Below are 22,206 nucleotides of genomic sequence, written 5' to 3' on the forward strand. Positions count from 1 at the left end.
CTTTCCACAGGGGTTGCACCATTTTACACTCCCACCAACAGTGAATCAGGGTTCCAGTTTCTCCACAACCTCGCCAGCATTTGTTGCTTGCTGAGCAAATAATTTTTATGCTAGTTTATTCACAAAATTTAAATATATTTTTTTAGACCAGATTCTTCCAGTTTCTCTCACTCCCCCCCCCACACCCATCAAATTGTACAACCCCATGATTAACCATCCCTGCACATCCTCATCCCTCTGCTTCCACTCTAAGCTCCCCTTGGATCTTCAAACTCATTCTACAGTAATGGTTTTATACAATATTTGTGCTTATGGGACTGAGTTAGTTCCCTCAGCATAACGTTCTCGAGTTTCTCCCAAGTTAGATAATAATTTACAAAATCATTGCTCCTGTGTGCTGCATAGTATTCCATTGTGCGACTGTACCGTAATTTCTCAATCATTTAAATTGTGGTTGGACACCTGGGCTGTTTCTATGTTCTTGCAATGGTGAATAATGCTGCTGTGAACATTGGTGTACAAGCCTCACTTTGGAGCAAATAATTTTATATGGAAAACTCAAGGCTGGTTCCTGTTTTCCACAAACAGTACCATGAACAGACCATCTGGATATTCTAACAAAGTATTAAGGAATAGAATTAAGGAAATTCTGTTCATTTGACAGACTATAATTCTAATATTAAATGGGCAAAATATAGTTGTTGTTGTTGTTGTTGTTGTTAGGTACCGTCAAGTCATAGATGATTCATAGCAACCCTATGAGCAAAAGGCCTGAGCACTGTTTCCGGAGGCAAGCCACTTCAGAAGTGGATGCCGCTCCTGCTTCCAGACTTAGAATATAGTTACACAGATATAAAATAATCCTGAGTATAGATGTATTATATGTATGGAGAATAATATCTCATAGGACAAAGATGTCTTAGAGCAGAGTTGACAAATGCCCATTGTGTAGATGTGTAAGTCATCCCTACAACTTCCCGTTCCTTGCTGTATTGTTGTTGCTGTAGTTAAGTGCCTTCAAGTGGTATCTGATTCCTAGTGATCTCATGCATCTCAGAAAGAATGCTGCCCGTTTTTGTGCCATCCTCATAGTCATTGTATGTATGAACTTATTTTTACAACCATTGTGCTAGGTAATACAGCAGAGGGTCATCATTTTTGTGGCTGATCTACTTTACCAAACATAATGTCCTTCTCCAAGGATTGCTCCTTCCTGATCACACATCTCAAGTACATGAGGTGAAATTTTACCATTCTTGGCTTCCAAAGCACGTTCTGAGTATTGTTGTGGTTAAGTGCCATCGAGTCATAGGCAACTCATAACGACCTGAATTCTTGTATAATTTTCACTGTTTCTCCAAGTTTAGAGAGTTTCTGGAGGCAAGCTATTTTGGAAGTAGATGCCACTCCTACTTCCAAGCTTGTTTTAATCTGGGAGCTCCACCAAATACTGTCTACCATGGGTAACCATTATCGCATTTGACACATCAGTGTCACAGTGTTTAGCATCACAGCAACCACGAGTTATATTCTGAGTATACTTCTTCCAAAATAAATTTGTCTATTCTTCTGGTAGACCATCACACCATCAATATTCATTCTTTGCCAATAGCACCTAAATGTGCTGATTCTTATTTAGACATCCTACTTTATTCGATGACACAACCTTGCTTGCTGAAACTGAGGAGGACCTCATGCACTTGCTGCGAAGGGTCAAGGTCTGCAGCCTTCAGTATGGACTGAGGCTCAACGTCAAGAAGACAAAGATTCTCGCCACTGGACCAATTGGCAGCGTCAGGATGGATGACGAAGAGATTGAGAGTGTTCACAGCTTCACTTTGCTCGGCTCCACAGTCAACACTCTTGGTACCAGCAGTCAGGAAATCAAAAAGCGTATCGCGATGGGAAAGTCTGCCGTTAGGGACCTCTCAAAGGTACTCAGGAGCAACAGTGTCTCTCTGGAGACTAAGGTGCGCCTGATACAGGCCATGGTCTTTGCAATCGCTTGTTATGCATCAGAGAGTTGGACAGTGACTAGGGAGGACAGAAGGAGAGTGGATGCTTTTGAGCTGTGGTGCTGGAGAAGAGTACTGAATGTACCATGGACTGCCAGGAAAACAAACAGATTCATCTTGGAGAGGATTAAACCAAGCTGCTCCTTGGAGGCAAGGATTCTGGGACTTCGTCTGACATTCTTTGGACATGTTGCCAGGAGGGACGGGTCCTTGGAGAGGGACATCATGCTTGGGAGGGTGGAGGGACAGCGCAGGAGGGGAAGACCCTCTATGAGATGGATTGATTCGGTGACTGGGGTAATCGGGATGGGTGTGTCAGAGGCGGTGCGGTTGGCACAGGATAGAGCAGGGTTTAGAGCTGTTGTGCATAGGGTCGCTATGAGTCGGAAACGACTCGATGGCACATAACAAAAACAACAACAACAACTTTATTCCTCTAGGTTGTATAGCCCTGGTGTACAAGTTGCCCTACAGCGGTCACTTGTGGTTGCTGTGAGGTTGAGCACTGTGACACTGATGTGTCAAATGTGTTAATGGTTGGTTACCCATTGCAGACAGAGTGGGGTAGAGCTCCCCGATTAAAATAAGCATGGGAGGAGGAGTGACATCCGCTTCTGTAATAGCTTGCCTCCGGAAACCCTATGAACCTGGAGAGAGGATGAAAAAAGGAACCCAAGCATTTAGGACTCTAATTCCTAGGGTCGCTATAAGTCACCTGTGACTCAACGGCACTTGACAACAACAACAATTTATTGTAAAGTTTTTGTATATATTTGAGATGAATTTAAAAAAAACCCACAAGTTGGGTCTGGTGCACCTTACTCCTCAACACATCATTTTTGCTTATTAATACTTTAAAGAAGTATTTTGAATTGGAGTATTTTTTTCCCACTGAGTTCATACTTTACCTAGGAATCCAGGAAAATATTCCTATCTAATTTTAAAAAGCCAATAGTTATGTTTAGGCTATTGATTAAAGTGATAGGCTTTGCTTTTTTTTTTCTATGTCATCGAGTTGACAACAGCTCATAGTGACCCTATGCATAATAGCTCTGAACCCTGCCCTGTTCTGAGCCAAATCTCACTGCCTCTGACACACTTATCCCCATAACCCCAGTTACTATGTCAATCCATCTCATCCAGGGTCTTCCTCTCCTAGATTGTCTCTCCACTCTTCCAGGTGATATCCTTCTCCAAGGACTAGTTCCTCTTGGCAATATGCCCAACGTATTTGAGACAGAGTTTTAAAATCCTTGTCTCCAAGGGGCAGTTTGGTTTCACCCTCTCCATGACAAACCTGTTTTTTTTCTCTTGGTCATTCTTCTGCACCACCATAACTGATTAGCATAGGACTTTGGACCTGCTCCATTTCCAACCTGGGCTGGTTCACCCCTCCTTAGGCAATCTAGTGCTCACCTGCTCCTGGGAGGTCACCATAATGGTGCTGCATTTAGGGTAGACACCCAATCGGCATAGTGCACTATAGCCCATAACTCCTGGACTCAAGCGATCCTCCAGTCTCAGCAGGTGCTCGACACCATGCCCAGCTACAGTACCATAACTCAAAGGCATCAATTCTTCTTTCATGATTCTTAGGTGTTATCCAAGCTCTCTGATGTGTAGCAATTAATGAGAAGATCATAACCTAGATCTGGCTCACCTTAGTGTCTAGATTGCCACTGTTACTCTTTAGCGATCTAGAGAGTTTCCTAACAGCAGATTTCCCCTTTGCATTTACTCTTTTGATTTCCTGACTTCTGGTGCCAGGGATGTTGATTGTGGAAGCAAGCAAGTTGATATAGTTAACAATCTCAATCTCTTCTTCATCTATCATGGTGCTGCCAGTTGGCCTAATGGTAAGAATCTTTGTTTTCTTGATGTTGAGCTTCAATTCATATTGAAGACTGCAGTCCTTCACCTTCTGCAGCAAATCGTTCAGGTCCTGCTCAGTTTTGGTGCGCAAGATTGTGCCGTCTGCATAACATAGGCTATTGATGAGTCTTCCTCCAATCTTGATGCCACATTCCACCTCAGAAAGTCCAGCCTCCTGCATCATCAGTTCTACATATAAATTGAAAAAGGTATGGAGACAGGTATGCATCCCTGACACACTCCTTTGCTGATTTTGAACCATGCAATGTTTACTTGCTTGGTTCTGACATCTACTTTTTGGTCCAAGTATAGTTTTAATATGAGCACAACCAGGTCTCCTGGGCTTTAGCAGGATAGGACAGAGTTCAGATCTGTTGTTCATAGGGTTTCCATGTGTTGTACTTGACTCAATGACACTTAACAACAATAATAATTATAGTAAAGGAGCCCTAGTGACCTAATGGGTAAGGAGCTGTGTTGCCTCCTAAAAGGCATGAGGTTTGAATCCACCAGCTACTCCTTGGGAGAAAGATGGGCATTCTCCTGCACTTTATTGCCTCTGAAAGCATGCTGGAGAATCAACTATGAGTCAACTCTGACTCAACAGCACATAACAACAATAACATTATGGTTAAGGGAAATTTTGTGGCATAGTGGAAAAGGATTTGTGTTACCAACCCAAAGGCAAGCAGTTCAAGTCCATCTGCTACTCTTTGAAAGAGAGATAGGCAATCTCTTCTTGTGTGATTTACAGTGTAGTTCTGAACCAACGGTATATAACAACAACGTAACAACTTTTATACTTAAAATTAAAGTATTCATCAAATACATTTTGGGAGAAGGCATTTTATCTCTGATTATAAGGAAAGCAAAGGGACATATATTTCACCCCAAAAGAATCTACATAACTATGGAAAAGCCTGAGTCAAATTCTTTTCATTGACTTGACAAAATTTCCATGTCAAATATGGTTATTGAATCTGAAGGCAAATGGCAAATTGAAGACATGACTGCAACAAACTGTAAGGACATGCATAGGCTAACATCATATATCAGTATTCCTCCTCTGTATTTTATAGTTGCTTGCAACTTTCCTGACATCATTCTGAAACTGTAGATATTCAGTCATTGACTTGCACAGAATGGTACTGTAAAATTAATCCTCTGGACTCAACGTTGTGATCCCTAACATTGAAAATAAGATGTCACTATCATGGAATTGTTGCTGCCTTGTGACACTCATTTAAAAGCATTTGCTTACAGAGCTTCATGTTGTCAGTTACTGTCAAATTAATTTCAAAAGATGGTGATTCCATGCAAGGACCATAGAACTGTACCATAGAGCTTTCAAGGCTGTGACCTTTTAGAAGCAGAGCTGGTGCCTCTGGGTGAATTAGAACTGTCAACTTTTTAGTTAATAGCCTAACACTTGTCTCTTTCTACCACTTAAACTCATTGCCATTGAGTTAGAAGCAACTCATAGCTGACCCTCTATTGAGTTTCTGAAGCTCTAATTCACACAGGAGGATATTGCCAATCTTTCTCCCACAGCCATTGGTGGATTAGAATTACCACAAAAGCACAGTTTTTGGATTAGCAGCACAAGTCTGTTGACTACATCAATGAATGAACAGAAATCCAAAATCTCTGTAAATGTTCATTGAAATGAATAATAAAAAAAAACACATAGCCCACTAAAAAAAAATCATTTGCTTATTGTATTTCAGTTCTTTAATTGTTGGCCAAAGTTTTAGTAGGTTTTTTTTTTATTTTTAAGGTTTTATTTGAGATCTTTTTCACTAATAATGAAGTTTTTGGAATTTTGCATCACTTGTTTCTGAAAGAGATCCAACAGATAGGACCCCAGTCCTGCATTTCTTAAGCAAAATTCAAGAAAATGTGTGCAGAAACTATTAGCAAAGCATGCCTCTGTGTTCAGCATACACGCACAGACTAGTGTTATATTATCCAATTCCTTTTAAACTATAAAACCCAAGTTATGGTAAAGAGAAATATAACCCAGTGTAAGAAGTAACATAACACAACCCAAAATCCTTAAAATTAAGAATATTGAATCCTATTCTGGCACTAACTAGCTATCTAACTAGCTTTCTTATTTAAATCCCTTTATCTCCCTGGGCCTCAATACTAGGTATATTATATGGAAAAAATGGGCCTACATTATTGATTCTTGGTCACTGGGGAGAGCAATGAGGTTTTCTCTGGGCATTTTAAAATACACTGGAGTGTCATGTGAATAGTCTTAAAAAGAAAATTCAACATTATAATGCAATATTTTGAAACAGAAATATGTCATTCTCATAAATAAAATTAAAGAAACTAAATATCCACGTAGTCCCTTTGGGTGCGAGGTTAAGTGTTAAAACAGATTAAGAAGCAAAATTGTATTATCTAAGACTTCTCCTACATTTGTTTGACATGTGAGAGTCATGTTAGAATCAGAGTGTGAATCAATGTGAATGTGACAGTTTCTAGCCTCTAGGAACTAATTAGAGGTATTGTTGTTATGTTCCATCGAGTCACCTGCGACTCAGTGACTGACTCTGTACAATAGCTCTGAATCCTGCCCTATTCTAAGCCTGTCTTACATCACACACCTATTCCCATTACCCTAGTTACTGTATCAATCTGTCTCATCCTCATCTGGGGTCTTTCTCTCCTGTACTACCCCTCCACACATCCAAACATGATGTCCTTCTTGGTTTCACTCTCTCCAAAACAGACCTGTTTGTTCTTTTGGAAGTTCATGATGTGTTCAGTACTCTTCTCAAGCACGTATCAAAGGCCGTGATTCTTCTGTTGTCATCCTTAGTCACTGCCAGCTCTCAGATGCATAGCAAATAATTGCGAAAACCATGGCCCAGATCAGGTGCACCTTAGTCTCCAGAATGACATTGTTGCTCCCCAGTCCTCTGGTGAGGTCCCTTGATAGCATATTTTCCTAATGCTACTCATCTTTTTATTTCCTGAATGCTTAGTGCCAAGAGCATTGATTGTGGAGCTGAGCAAGCTCAATATCTTCTCAATTTCTCATGGTGCTAGCAATTTGCCCAGTTTTGAGAATCTTTGTTTTCCTGATGTTGAACTTCAATCCATATTGAAGAGTATAGTCCTTGACCTTCTGCAGCAAGCACTTCAGGTCCTGTTTCATTTTGGTGAGCAAAGTTATGTCATCTGCATAAAGTAGGTTGTTGAAGAGTCTTCCTCCAATCCTGATGCCACATTCCTCCTCATAAGGTCCATCCTCCAGAATGATATGACCCTGCTTATAATTTGAAAAGATATGGAGACAGGCTGTATCTCTGGCACACTCCTTCCCTGATTTTGAACCCTGCAGTGTTTTCTTGCGCTCTTCTGAGGACTGCTTCCTGGTCTGAGTATAGGTTTTGCATGAGCACAGTCAAGTGTTCTTGGATTCCCATTCTCCTCTGTTCTCTTAAGAAACATTGGTTGTGGGTTAAGTACTAACAAAAAGGTCAGCATTTCAAGCTCAACAGCCACTCTGGAGAAGAAGACAAGGCAGTCTGCTCTTGTAAAGATTCACAGGCTTGGAAATTTTATGAGACATTTCTGCTCCATCAGGTAGCTTCACAGTGAGTTAGAATCAAACCAAAACTCACTGCCATTATTAAGTGGATTGTGGCTTATAATGACCTTGTGTCTTTTTTTACTTCAGGGTTTGAGGCTGTAAATATTAATGGGAACAAAATGCTGTTTTTCTCCTGTGCAGCTGTTGGATGGCTTGAGCCACTGACCTTCTAGTAAGAAAGCAACACTTGTCCCTCTATGCCACCAGAGCCCTTGACAAAATGGCAGTGGAGTGCAGTTTGGTTTTTCCAATCTCTTAACTTCAATTTAAAACACTTAAAAAGAAAGCAAATGGACAAAACACCTAAATTTGATTATAAAATTTCAATTATAATTTGTGTTGTTGTTATGTGCCATTGAGTCACCTGTGACTCCTAGCGATCCTATGTACAACAGCCCTAAACCCAGCTCTATCCCTTGCCAGTCTTATATCTTATTGTCTCTGACACACCTATCCCCATGACCCCAGTGACTGAATCAATCCATCTCATCGAGGGTCTTCCTCTCCTGAGCTGTCCCTCCATCCTCCCAAGCATGATGTCCCTCTCCAAGAACTGATCCCGCCTTACAACATTTCCAAAGTATGTCAGATGAAGCTTCAGAATCCTTGCCTCCAAGGAGCAGTCTGGCTTCACCCTCTCCAGGACAAACCTGTTTGTTCTCGCAACAGTCCATGGTATATTCAATACTCTTCTCCAGCACCACAGCTCAAAGGCATCAACTCTCCTTCTATCATCCCTATTCATTGTCCAGCTCTCTGAAGCATAGCTAATAATTGCAAAGACCATGGCCTGTATCAGGCTCACCTTAGTCTCTAGACTGACATCATTGCTCTTCAGTAGTTTGGAAAGGTCTCTGAGAGCAGACTTTCCCAGTGCAATGTGTCTTTTAACTTTCTGGCTGCTGGTACCAAGAATATTGATTGTAGAGCCAAGCAAGCTGAAGCTGTCAACAATCTCAATCTCTTCACCATCTATCATGATGCTGCCTATCGGCCAATCGGTGAGAATCTTTGTTTTCTTGATGTTGAGCTTCAATCCATATTGAAGGCTGCAGTCCTTGACCTTCTGCAGCAGGTGCTTCAGGTCCTCCTCAGTTTCAGCATGCAGGGTTGTGTCGTCTGCATAATGCTAATTGTTGATAAGTCTACCTCCAATCTTGTTGCCACACTTCTCATAGAGCCTGGCTTCCTTGATAATCTGTTCCGTGTATAGATTGAAAAGGTATGGAGATAGAACACATCCTTGACACACACCCTTTCCAATTTTGATCCATGCAGTGTTTCCTTGCTCTGTTCTGATATCTGCCTCCTGGTCCAAGTATAGGTTTCACATAAGCACGATCAAGTGTTCTGGGTTTCCCATTCTTCTCAGAGTCATCCACAGTTTGTTGTGATCCACACAGTCAAGTTCCTTTGCATAGTCAATTAAACACAAATAGGCATTCCTCTGGTACTCTCTGCTTTCAGCCAAGATCCAGCTGACATTAGCTATAATATCCCTAGTGCCATGGCCTCTTCTAAATCCAGCCTGCACTTCAGGCAGTTCTCTGTTGATGTGCTGTTTCGGTCATTTTTGGATAATCTTCAGCAGAATCTTGCTTGCAAGTGATATCAATGATACTGTGCAGTAATTCCCACACTCTGTCAGATCACCTTTCTTTGGCATGGGAAAAAATATAGATCTCTTCCCATCAGTTGGCCAGGTGGTTGTCCTCCAACTTTCTTGCACAACTTGGTGAGCACATCCAGGGCAGCGTCTTTTTGTTGAAATATGTCAATTAGCATGCCATCAATTCTTGGGGCCTTGATTTTTGCCAGTTCTTTCAGAAAGGCTTGAACTTCTTCCTTCATCACCACTGGCTCTTGCTCACACATTGTTTCATGAAATTCTGCTGTGTTCACCAATTCCTTTTGGTATAATGACTGTATATTCTTTACATCTTTTAATGCTTCCTTGATCATTTAATAATCTTAAGTATTGCAACTCGAGATTTTAATTTGTTCTTCAGTTATTGCAGCTTAAGAAATGCTGAGTGAGTTCAGCCCCTTTGATTTTCTGACTCAAGCTCCTTGCACATTTCATAGTAATACTTTACTTTGTCTTCCTGTGCTGCCCTCTGGAATCTTTTCATTTCCTTAATATCTTGATTACTTCCTTTTGCTTTGGCTTCTCGGCGCTAATGTGCAATATTTAGAGTTTCTTCTGACATCTATCTTGGCCTTTTCTTCCTCCTCTGTCTTTGTAATGCCCTTTTGCATTTTTCCTGGATGATACTCTTGATATCCTTCCACAGCTCATCTGGTCTTTGCCCATTAATGTCTAAAGCCTCAAACCTGTTCCTGAAATGGTTTTAAAATTCATATGGGATAGACTCAAGGTCAAATTTTGGTTTCTGTGGACTTGATTTAATTTTCCTCAACTTCATCTTGAACTTGCATATGAGTAATTGGTCTGTTCCACAATCAACACTTGGCCTAGTTTTCACAGCTGATACTGAGCTTCTCCAGTGATTCTTCCCACAGATGTAATCAATCTGATTCCTATGCATACCATCAGGTAAAATCTATGTGTATAGCTTGCGTTTACATTTCTTATAAAATGTATTTGCGAAGAATAAGTCATTGATTGTGCCAAATTCTATCATTCTATCTCTGGTTTAATTTCTGTCATCAAATCCATGTTTTCCAACTGCTGATCCTTCTTCTCTATTCCCAACTTTTGCATTCCAGTCACCCATTAAGATTATAATTTTTAGAAAATAAATTACCAATTGTCGTGGTGGTGCAATGGATAAGTGCTCAACTGCTAACCAAAATGTTGACAGTTTGAAACCACCAGTCACTCCATAGGAAAAAATGTGACAGTCTGCTTATGTAAAGATTTATTACCTTGGTAATTATAACAGGTATTTTTACTCTGTCCTGTCAGGATTATTATGAGGTGGAGTCAATTCCATCATAGTGAATTTAATTTGGATTGGAATATAATAATTGCCATTTTTAAAAAAATTAAGAGCATCCTTTTAATGATACTTTAGATTTTCTGTTTCATAAATCCAAAGAATTAAATGTGAAAGTAAAACATTATCATATTTTAGTAATCTAATCAATGAAAACGATGAGCAATCTCCTCCCATGTGACTAATGGTCTTTGAAACCCATAAAGCCAGCTATGGGTTGGTTCTGACTTCGTGGTATACAACAATGTGGTCAATAAAAGTCATATTTCACTTACATAATTTCATGTTGGTCCTAAACAGAACATTATACTTTTCAAAACACTTTCAGAGAACTAGAACAGTCCAGTGATCCCAGGAGGTAGGGTGGCAGAGTCTTAAACTGTTATCACAAATTTAAACTTTAAGTTGTTTGTGTTTCAAAATTCTGTTCAACATTAGTATAGAGTTTTTTCCATTTTAGAAAATGTTTATTAGTTTCTTAATAAATTAAACATATTTTACCATCAGACCCAGCAACTCCACTCATAAGGATTTACTTAAGAGAAATGAAAATATGTATTTGCAGACTTTTTTTTAATGGTGAGAAAAATTTGTATTTAGAATTAGCCAGCTGGACTCAGTTTAGATGATCCCAATTTTGTTGGCAACATCCAAAGCATGATAGTCAGGAGCAAGTCGAACATAGGATTTCTCCCCATCAGGCCTAATCAAAAGTGTTGACCTTAGCCACATCAATGTCACAAAGCTTCTTTACATCTTAATTTGGTGCTTGTTGGCCTTGACATCCACAATGATCACAAGTGTGTTGTTTGTTATCTTCCATTTTCTTCATGGCTGACTCAGTGGTCAGGGGAAATTTGATGATGGCATAGTTGTCAAGCTTGTTTCTTCTGGGGGTTCTCTTCCGGGGGTATTTGGGCTGCTTTCTTAGTCTCAGCATCTTAGGCCGCCTGAAGGTGGGTGACATGTAGATCTTGTTTTTTTTTTTTTTTTGGCTGTGGATGCCCTTCAGGACTGCCTTGTTGGCCTTTGGTGCCTTTGATTTGGCTTCAGTTTTGGGAGGATAAGGGCTTCCTTCTTTGCTTTCCATGCCATCTTCATAGAAAAAGCAGTATAAACTTTTAAAGTTAGCTTATTTTCTTAATAAATTGTTCAGAGGCAAAACCAAAACATTTCTATTAGCAAATTTATAATAGTGTTATATTGCTCTGCAGAATCAGCCATAATAATAATCCATCTGATGGCGAATAAACTTTAGCTGTAAAGAAAATGTGTAAAGTTATCTTGCTTGATAGGAAACAGAAATCCCACACCACATGCCAGGCCCAAGCCCCTTATTCTGCATCTGTTCAAGGGGAGGGGAAACATTCAGAATGAAAAAGGATTCCTATTGGCTGGGCAACACAACTACTGGTAATTAAAAACTCTGATTCCTCTACTGAGCAGTCCCCAGACAATCAGTAGGAGCCTGTGCTCTAAAGACTCCAGCTGCCTTCAGCCTGCACTGACCCAGTTCCCATTCTTATTTTAGTCCATGACACACCTGTGCACTGACCAGGAGACACTGGAGAGTAGACGGGAAGTCCCTTGTTCAGCCTGCTCCCAACTACATCAGAGGCACACACCAGGTGTGGCTGGAAAGTAATGAGGCTCACTTACAAACAAAACAAGACAACTTGACCAAGAACAGGATTTATGCATCCAATTGAGGATTGTTCCTCAAAGTGGTCACCGTGGAACATGGGAAATGTTGCCATTGCTCATAACAGTTTTAGAATATCTCCAAGAGAGTGGCCTTTAGAGATTATGATCTTTTCAAGAAAATTTGCCCCTTTTCTTTATACACATGCTATTCTTTAAACAAAACGTTATAATTTGCTATCTACATCTGGTGCTCAAAAAACAAGTATATGCAAGACATAGACAGCCATAATATTTCATCTTTTCCTTTCAGATGTTTTTGCTGCCACCAACCACCTGGTACAAGTGTAATAGTAGTTGAGGAACTGATCTTTTAGCTACTCATTCTTTGACACTGCAATATTGCATTGAGTGGAAGGAGGGGAATAAAAGAATGAACTCTTATGTCTTGGCCTTATTTTTCTAACTTAGGCAAATTCATTTTTATTGTATTGTGGTAAATATATATAGCATAATTTGTTGTAGGTGTGTACAACTTATTACATCATTGAGTTATGGAGAACTACACTCATGACAATCTAAAGATGTTCATTTTTACTTATTTTGGTTTTCTAAAAATCTTATCCTTAGTAATATGTACTCCATAAAATGTTGCAGCCATTCATTTTCTCATGTTAGTATTCTCAGATATTCAGCTACAAGTGTTTAGTATTGTGCTTTATAAAGCTAATAAACTACTAGTAAAAGGGAAAAATAACACAAATTAAGTGTTTCACTTAGAATGAGAGAGTTGTGGGAGGAAAGTGCCATCATAAGTCAAATACTACTTGTATAACCATTTTTAAGTATGTGTTGCAATGACATTAATTATATACAGAGAACTTTTCATCATGCAAAATAGTAATTCTGTCCCCATTATGCTATAGCTCCCATTCTCCTCTCATCCTAGGCCTAATACAAGGTTATAGAAAATATTTTATTCTAAGAAATTTAGTATTTCTTTTTAGTTATTGGTATGCTTTGAGTTCATTTTTGTATATGACGTGTTGTAGAGATCCCACTTCATTCTTCTGCAATCATGTTGTCCTAGCAACATTTGTTGAAGAGGCTAACTTTTTCCACTTAGTAGACTTGCCACTCTCATTCTAGTGGGAAAGAACAAATGGCGTTAGATAATCAGGATTTTATTTGCCTTTTCTCACTAGTAAGTAAGTTCGTTACCTAGACGCTTTGGAACAAAGACATTTTGATATCCTTTCTCTAACCTGGGGAAAGAGTTATATTGTACTATGCAAATAGAGCAGTTTAGAGGGAAAGAGATTTTTGTTTGTGTACTTGTTGTTAACTGCTAAATTTTAATCAGAGGTGATGTTATTTTTCTACTTTCAGCAGAGATTGTGGAATGGGAATAACTTTAAGCAGGAAGCAGGATGGGAATTTGAAAACTTTTTATTTCTTTTACCATCAGTCTTTTTGTTATGCTTTAATTTGATTACTGGAATTGTGTAGCATTTCAGAATGTCTTACTAGTCAAACATTATTACCCTAAATCCCAAGACTAAATACAAATAAGTTTTGTATTAGCTGTATCATTGTTTCACTTCATGTTTGAAATAATTGAGAATGATTTCCTTGTTATAGTAGCAACTATTTCTCTTTTATACTCTAACATAAGGTTTTAACTTTGAAGGGATATTACATTCCAATGGATGAAACTTATCATTAACATGATCATAATTAGTGAGGCAGATTATTAGCAAACTGCACCAGAACATATTCAAGTTCAACTAACTGGGAACTTCTAAGAGTAAACTTGTGAAGACGGAAGCCATAAATAGTCATGTGGGAGCATGAAGGCTGCACAGGAGGTTTGCAATATATGTTATGTTGTTGTTGGGTGCTGTCAAGTCAAGCATGATTCATGGTGATCCTATGAACAAAAGATCTGAACCCTTTTATATCCTGCACCATCTTCACACTTCCTGACACACAAGAGCCCATTGCAACAGTGACAGTATCAATCCTGTTGAGTACCAAACTTGGTTGGGGATCTTCCTCTCCTTTGCTGACTCCTCCACCTTTCCCAGCATCGTGTTCTTCTCCATGAAATAACACCTCCTAGCAACACAACCAAAGTATGTGAGGCTAAGCCTCATCATTCTTGCCTCCAAAGAGCACTCCACCTGCACAGACAAAAAAAGAAATAGAAGTAAGACCTTCTGACTACTTACTCTTCCTATCTTTAGATTGCTAATCTTTCTGTACACTAATTTTACTCATTCCAACACCTGTTATTGTTGTTAGATGCTTTTGAGTCAACTCCAGCTTATACTAACATTATGTACAAAAGTTGGAAATCTTGTCCAGACCTGTGACATATTTACATTTTCTGCTGTGTCCATTGTTACAGTCTCTGTGCCCATCCATCTCATTGAGAGCCTTCCTCTCTTTCATTGACCCTCTCCTTTTCAAAATATCATGTACTCTTCTGGGGATTGACCCTTCCTGACAACAAGCCCAAAAGAGGTCTTACCATCTTTGCTGCTAAGAAATACTCTGGTTACATGTCTTTGAAAATAGATTTGTTTGCTCTTTGTGAAGTCTGTGATATATACAATATTCTTTGCCAATACCACAATTTCAAGGTATTAATTCATCTTTGATCTTCTTTATTCATCATATAACTTTCACATGTATATTAATAAACACTTGTGCACCTATCATGTGCCAACTACTTAGGATATAGTACGGGGAGACAAGCCGGCTACTCCTCACCTTCAGGGACTTTTTATTCTTTAGAGAACAACCGTGCTTTTTTGTTGCTGTTTCTATATTCATGAGCATTGTACTTTATAATTATGGAAAAAGCATCCTTTGGAAGAATATATTTGCAACAAGTAACTGTTGTCCCTGTTTGACTCACAGCTACAATTCTGTGGACAAGATTAATTCTGCTACAAATATTAATAATAACTACATATAAATACCAATGAATCATAACAGTACTACTGAGTGAAATAGATAAGTTCTACACGATTATGAACTTAAAACATGAGTTCAAAATAAAGTTGATAACTTTTATTTATAAAACTTAATACAACAAAAACTACTTAAACTATATGCCTCTGGGAGGAAAATGTATATAAGTGTGTCTGTATCTATAACACCAGCCTATATTTAAAACAAAAAAAAACGCACAGGGAATCGTAGACAAAAGATTGGGATAATAGTTATCTTCTTTAGAGTGACTACTGTCAGGGCAGCTGGAAGAAGGCATAAAGAAAAAACACAGAAGCAACAGGTTTATGTTATACTCAGTGTTACAGTTCTTGTTTTGGATATTGTTTTCTTCAGTGTTAATTAATTAAAAAAGAAGGCCATATATAAAGAGTGTGTCATGAACCAAAAATGATTATTAATCAAGTGCTGTTTATATGAGAGAGTTTGGTTTTTTAAATTTTAATTTAGATTTTAACGAATGTTTATAGGAATTTGGATTTCCGTTCATTCATTGTTGCACATTTTTCTTGCCTACTCACCCCCAGTTCACTTTTCTCTTTGAAAAAAAATTCTTTCATTATTGCACCATTTTTCTCCTCTGCAGTTCTCTTTGCTATGAAGCTTTTATTCTGGACTGTTGTCATTAAAATAATACCTAATCATATATTATTCCTTTTGAACAGTTCTTTCCCTCATCTTTTTCAATACAGTGTACCTTCTTTATCCCCTCTTTTCTTAGTTTATCCCAAACCCCCATGTCTTAGTCAAAAAAGGACAAATACTGCATAATGCCACTTTTATAAAAAAGGACTAAGATATTTTCACTCAAATAATGTATTCCATTGTCACCCATTTTGAATAATATCACATGTATTCCTTATTTTTTCAATGCAACATAGTATTCCATTGTGTGAATATACCACAGCTTCTCTATCCATTCATTTGTTGACGGCACTTTTGTTATTTCCATCTCTTTTTTGCTATTGTGAGCAGTGCAGCAGTAAACATAGGTGTACATAAATCTGTTTGGGTGGCAGTTTTGATTTCTTTAGGGTGTATTCCCAGTAGTGGAATTGCTGGGTCAAATGGTATTTCTATTAACAACTTTTTGAAAATGCGCCGTACTGCCTTCCATAGTGGTTGCACCATTTTACACTCCCACCAACGGTTCCAGTTTCTCCACAAACTCACCAGCATTTGTTGTTTGCTGCTCTGTTGAATTTTGCTATTGTTACTGAGGTGATATGATCTTTCATAGTTATTTTGTTCATGAAAGAGTCTTATAAAATTCCATTTAATAAATGATGGGTTAGTGGTAGGGAGTTGTACTGACAACCCAAAGCCTGTAGGTTTAAATTTACCAGTGGTTTTAAAGGAGAAAGTTAGAACCAACCCATAGCTGACTCTTGAGTCAGTTTTCCTAGGAGATTGCCCGTCTTCTATGGAGCAACTGGTAAATTCAAACCACATATCTTTGGGTCGGCAGTGCAACACATTTCCTTTAAGCCATCAGAGTGTCTTCCTGTATGATTTATAACCTCTGAAAATATGTTGGGAGTATAAGCTACAAGTTGATTCCAACTATGGCAAAGAATTTAATAGGTGACAATTCTTTAAATAGTTAAGCATGGATATTGTAACTTTAATTTCTATAGCTCCCAGCAAAACATTCTAATTTCTTTAACTGTTTTCACATCTTATTAAAAAAAAAACCCTCAGTTTATTTTCTTCTGTTTATCCTACATTTCAGATTTGCTTGGGCTTGAAATTTGCTTTTACCCTATCATCTTCCCATTCATTTTGTACTGTGCTGCCTAATTTATGCTCCTATCGTACTTACACCACATAACGTTCTTTCCCTTCAAATATCTAACTATCTTCGAGTAAAGTTCTTTTATTTCAATATCTACAGATAAATTCCTGTAGGCTTCAATATGGATTGAAGCTCAACATCAAGAAAATAAAAATTCTCACTGTTGGGCCGATTAGCATCATCATGATAGACGGTGAAGAGAATGAGATAGTTAACACCTTCAGTTTGTTTGGCTCCACAATAAACACTCTTAGTACAAGCAGCCAGGAAATAAAAAAGACAAATTGTATTGGGAAAGTCTATTAGCAACCTCTCCTGAGTACTAAAGAGCAACAATGGCAGTCTGGAGACTAGGGTGCGCCTGATCCAGGCCATGATCTTCGCAGTTACTTGCTGTGCATTAGAAAGCGGGATAATGACTAGGGATGATAGAAGGAGAATTGATGCCTTTGTGCGGTAGTGCTGCAGAAGAGTATTGAATATACATGGAGTACTAGGAGAACAAACAGGTTCATCCTAGATAGGATGAAACCATGCTGCTCCTTGGAGGCAAGGATTTTGAAGCTTCATCTGACATACTTTGGGCATGTTGCAAGGAGGGAGCAGTCCTTGGAGAGCAACATCATGCTTGGGAGGGTGGAGGGACAGTGCAAGAGAGGAAGACCCTCAATGAGATAGATTGCCTCAGTGACTGGGGCAATGAGATATGGGGAGTCAGAGAGAGAGAGAGGTTAGCTCAGGATAGAGCAGTATTCAAAGGTCTTGTACATAGGGTCGCTATGAGTTACAAGTGGCTCAACACGTAAAAACAAAAACAACAGATAAAGTCCAGACTATTTGCAACTATATCTGCTACTCTTCTCCTTCACTCTGCTATTTAGGCTTATATTTTTCAAAATTATATTTCTAACTCACTGGCTTTGAACTTTTGCTTGAGAAGCTGTCTTTGCTGATACTTTGCATCCTATTTGCAGCCTGAATTGTAACCTGTTAACGTCTCTAGTAAAACACAGAGTTGTGAGTGTGGTTCTGTGTGTTGTGTGTAGCAGATTCAGTAGCAGAATAATGAGAGCCCTGGGCAGGATGGTTGGTATTAGATCTAGTAGAAGTAGGTTCGGGAGTATGAGAGGCACATTTGACCTCATACAAATGAGTTTTGTGCTGTAAATGTTGTAGGTGGGGAATTGTTCCACTTGAGGTGTTAGTGGAGGTCAGATACTACCACCTCATGTTGACACCCACCTCTCTTTTTTATATAATCCAGTGAATCTTCATCTTTCATACTTTGGACAGGTAGCTAGGTGAGGCTATTCCTTGGAAAGGGATATCATGTTTAGAAAGATAGAGGGTCAGTGAAGGAAAGGAAGACCTCCCTGAATGAGATGGATTGACATGATTATTTCATCAATGGGCGCTAGTGTGTCAGAGATGATGAAGATGACACAGATCAGGGCCAGGTTCAGGTTGGCTGTTCAGAGGGTTGCTATGAGTCAAACTTGACTCGATAACACTCAACAACAACAAATACAATTCAGTACAGTTAAACTAAGATTTACTTTTCACTGAAAATGTTTTTATTTCCTGCTCCCTTCCTGATATGGGAAGAGTTTAAGTAAAGAGGAGTTTGTTTTCTGGGAGGAACAATGGGTATTAAAACAGATAACTTGAGTTTAAGTTTACTAGTTGTGGGATCTGAAAAGTCACTGAAATTCTACAAACTTCAATATCATGACCTGCATAAAATAAAATTCATTTAGAGCTTGTCAGAAGGTTTAAATAATAATTTGCTTTTTGAAAATGGTTTGTAAAATGTTATTACAATATATGATATGTAATTGTCATTGTTATGTGCCATTGAGTTGCATGTGACTCATAGTGACCATATATACAACAACTCTTAAACTTGCTCTATGTTGAGCCAAACTTATTGTCTTTGACACACCTAACCCCATTACCCCAGTCACTGAGTCAATCCATCTCATCAAGAGTCTCCCTCTCTTGCACTGTCCATCCACCTTCCCAAGCATGATGTTGCTCTCCAAGGACTGCTTCCTCTTTGCAACATGCCCAAAGTATGTCAGATGGAGCTTCAGAATCCTTGCCTCCAAGGAAAAGCTTGGTTTCACCCTCTCTAGGATGAACCTGTTTGTTCTCCTAGCAGTCCATGGTTATTCAATACTCTTCTCCAGCACCACAACTCAAAGGCATTAATTCTCCTTTTATCATCTTTAGTCATTGTCCAGCTTTCTGATGCATAGCAATTGTGAAGACCATGCCCTGAATTAGGTGCACATATATACAGACTGATATCATTGCTCTTTAGTACTCTGGAGAGGTCTCTGACAGCAGATTTTTCTAATGCAATTTGTCTTTAGATTTTCTGGCTGCTGGTACCAAGAATGTTGATTGTATTAGATGCTCCTATTTTGGTCTATCTACCTCTATATTAAATGCCATCACCTCTCTTAGTAGATAAAGATTTGTGCTGCCAACCCACAGGAATGCAGTTCAAATCAACCAGCTGCTCTGAGGTAGATAGATGGGCAACTTCCTTTTGTGCAATTACAGCCTCAGAAAATCCACTGAGATGTAAGTTATGAGTCAGTTCCTACTTGATAGCGCACAAAACAATTTCCTGCAACTGAAAGTAGGTCAGGCTTCCTTTTTAAAAGTTTTAGTAGCAGTCTCCCTATACTTGGATTGTTGTTAAGTGCCAGTAGAGTTCACTCCAACCTATGGTGACCTTATCAATACATTGTCTGTTCTTGTGCCATCCATAATTATGTTCATCACTGTGTTTGAGTCTGTTGTTGCAGCCATTGTGCACTGTTGCAGCCAGTTTATCTGTACATCTCATTGAGGGTCTTCACTCTGTCACTACCACTCTACCAAATGTGATGTCCTTGAGCAATTGGTCCTTCCTCATGACATCATCAAAGTAAGCAATGAAATATTGCCCCCTTCTAAAACTAACTTGTTCAATTCTTCTGGAAGCCCACAGTATATTCTTCACCAATACCATTACATGAATGTGTTCTTCCATCTTCCTTGTTATGGTTTGTATATGAGTTTCTATGAGTTGAATCGATGGCAGTGGGTCTGACTTAACTGTTTTCATGTTCTGCATGCATATGTCTCTCCCCCTCTCTCATATCTGGTTAAGTCAGAACCAGCTCATAGCTGACTTTCCAGTGGGTTTTCAGAGGCTGTAAATTGCACAGGAGGAGATTTCCCATCTTTCTCTGGAGGATCAACTGGTGGATTGCAACTGCCTGTCTTTGGGTTGGCAGGGCAACTCCTTACCTAGACCATCAGAATCCCTAATGCATGTTTTTTTTTGACTATTCAAATACCATGGCTTAGACCAGGTACAATTCCATCAGCAAAGTGATATGTTTACTTGAGTTACTTCATTTGGGAATCTCTTATTGTAACTACACATGTGCATGTCCTATTATTTCCTATTGAATTGTAATGATCTGGAGTCAGTTGCTCATCATTTTGTCTTTGTACTCTCCTAGAACTTAGCGAGATTCCTCGGCTATCATGGGCAGCATTATTTCATGAATAAAAAAGAAAATGTTAAAATTAATGATTGTAAATGTATAACCCACCTTTATATAATAAATTTCTTTGTCTTATTTTATCTTTTAAGAACAGTATAACTGGTAAGGTTTGGGGGAAAGGTTTTAACAGCAATGTAATGTCAGTTTGGTTACCAGATGCCAATAATATGGGGAAATTGACTCTCCTAACTTATGTATTTAAATTTTCAACTTCAGTGTTATATAATTCTGGACTCTAACCTTTAATTTATTAAGTTTCCGTATTTCAGTTATGGCTAGATGAATGAAGTAAATGATTTTAATATGGGTGATTATCTACATTAGTAAAGACAGTAAAATATGAATTACTTATTTTATTCTGGCTTATTTCTACAGCTTTTTTTTTTACAATTTACCCTAACTTCCTGGAATGTTTAATGATTTTTAATTATGAGCTAGATAATAAATACTTATCCTCTTGTTTCCAGGTGAAGATGGTAAATGGAATGCACATAAATACCCATATGTGCTTACAGGAGAGTTCTGCCTCATAAAAGTTCTACTTAGGGCCCAGGATGCCAGTTATATGAATAAAATGGGAAAAAGTAACCTCCTCACATTTCTTTACATTTGTTTGAACACCTATCACCACTGTGTGCTGTGGGGAGTAAGAAGGAATGAATGAATGAAGACTGCATTCTTCTCTCAACACCTCCCTTCCCCACCTTCATCCTTGCTCAAAAATATACTCACTCTCATCTAGTTGATTCCAACTCTTAAAGTCCTCCATTGGGTTTCCAAGGCTATAAATCTTTACAGAAGGAGATTGTTTATCTTTTTCCCTAGGAGTACCTGGTAGTTTTGAATTATGGGCCTTTCTGTTAGTAGTGCAAGGGTCTGAAAGAGAGATGAGGTTACTTTATAACTCAGTATGTTAATACCTAAAGAATTGAAACATTACTTTGTTTGAAAAGATAGATTAATTTGAGGGACATAGACATAATCTCTCCTCCTTTTAAATATGTGCTTGAAAGGTGTCTTTTCCAGATTAAGTGAATACATCCATCAGTGTGGCACAATTGTTAAACTATCTTGGTAAGCAATCTTGGACTCATCTCTGTCTTCAAAAAGGCTTGAGTGGCACAATAACTTGTTGATTCTAAGAAGGATTTTAAAAAGTTTGATGAATTATTTTAAGTAAAAACTAGTAGAACCACCACTTAGGTCAAACAATATAATTTCCATGGACTCTGCCCTCCCTGCTTAAAAAATAACTCCCTTAACTTCCTTGTATTTCTTTGTATTTTTATCACCAAAATATACATCTCTCAGTACCATAGTTTAGTTTTGTGCATTTAAAAAAAAATCATGTTTTGAACTCTCTTTTATTTCTTCGGTTCTTTCTGTTCCTTACAGCTTGCTTGTCAAAGAATCCAGGGCATTTGACCTATACAGTTTCCCACAGTCTTTTGAGTTTTGCTGATTGCATACTTATGTTGCAATTCAACATGTTCTTCTGTCCTCTTTATTTCCTGAAAATTGGCAGCTGGACCCAGAAGCTTGATCTGTTCTGTAACGTCTTAGTTTTAGAAGTTTGGTGGTTTTTTTAATATTTGTAAAAAAAGAAATGTTTAAAGATGTTCAATAGCTTTTGTTTATGTAAGTCTTAATTATCAATACTGGCCATTTTAAAAATTAAAACTGAAATTTAAAAATATTTATCTAAGAATTAATTTTAAAATATCAATAA

The 22,206-nt window shown here is 38.4% G+C and overlaps 1 protein-coding gene across 1 annotated transcript in view; it reads left to right on the forward strand.

The window, feature by feature from the left end:
- The window catches only part of HPSE2 (heparanase 2), a 771,012-nt gene that overhangs the window by 398,532 nt on the left and 350,274 nt on the right, over window positions 1-22,206 (forward strand). The window lies entirely within an intron of this gene.

This window comes from Elephantulus edwardii, unplaced genomic scaffold, assembly GCF_000299155.1.
Source record: "Elephantulus edwardii isolate Elephantulus edwardi_28Jun2011 unplaced genomic scaffold, EleEdw1.0 scaffold00006, whole genome shotgun sequence".
Taxonomy (NCBI): domain Eukaryota; kingdom Metazoa; phylum Chordata; class Mammalia; order Macroscelidea; family Macroscelididae; genus Elephantulus; species Elephantulus edwardii.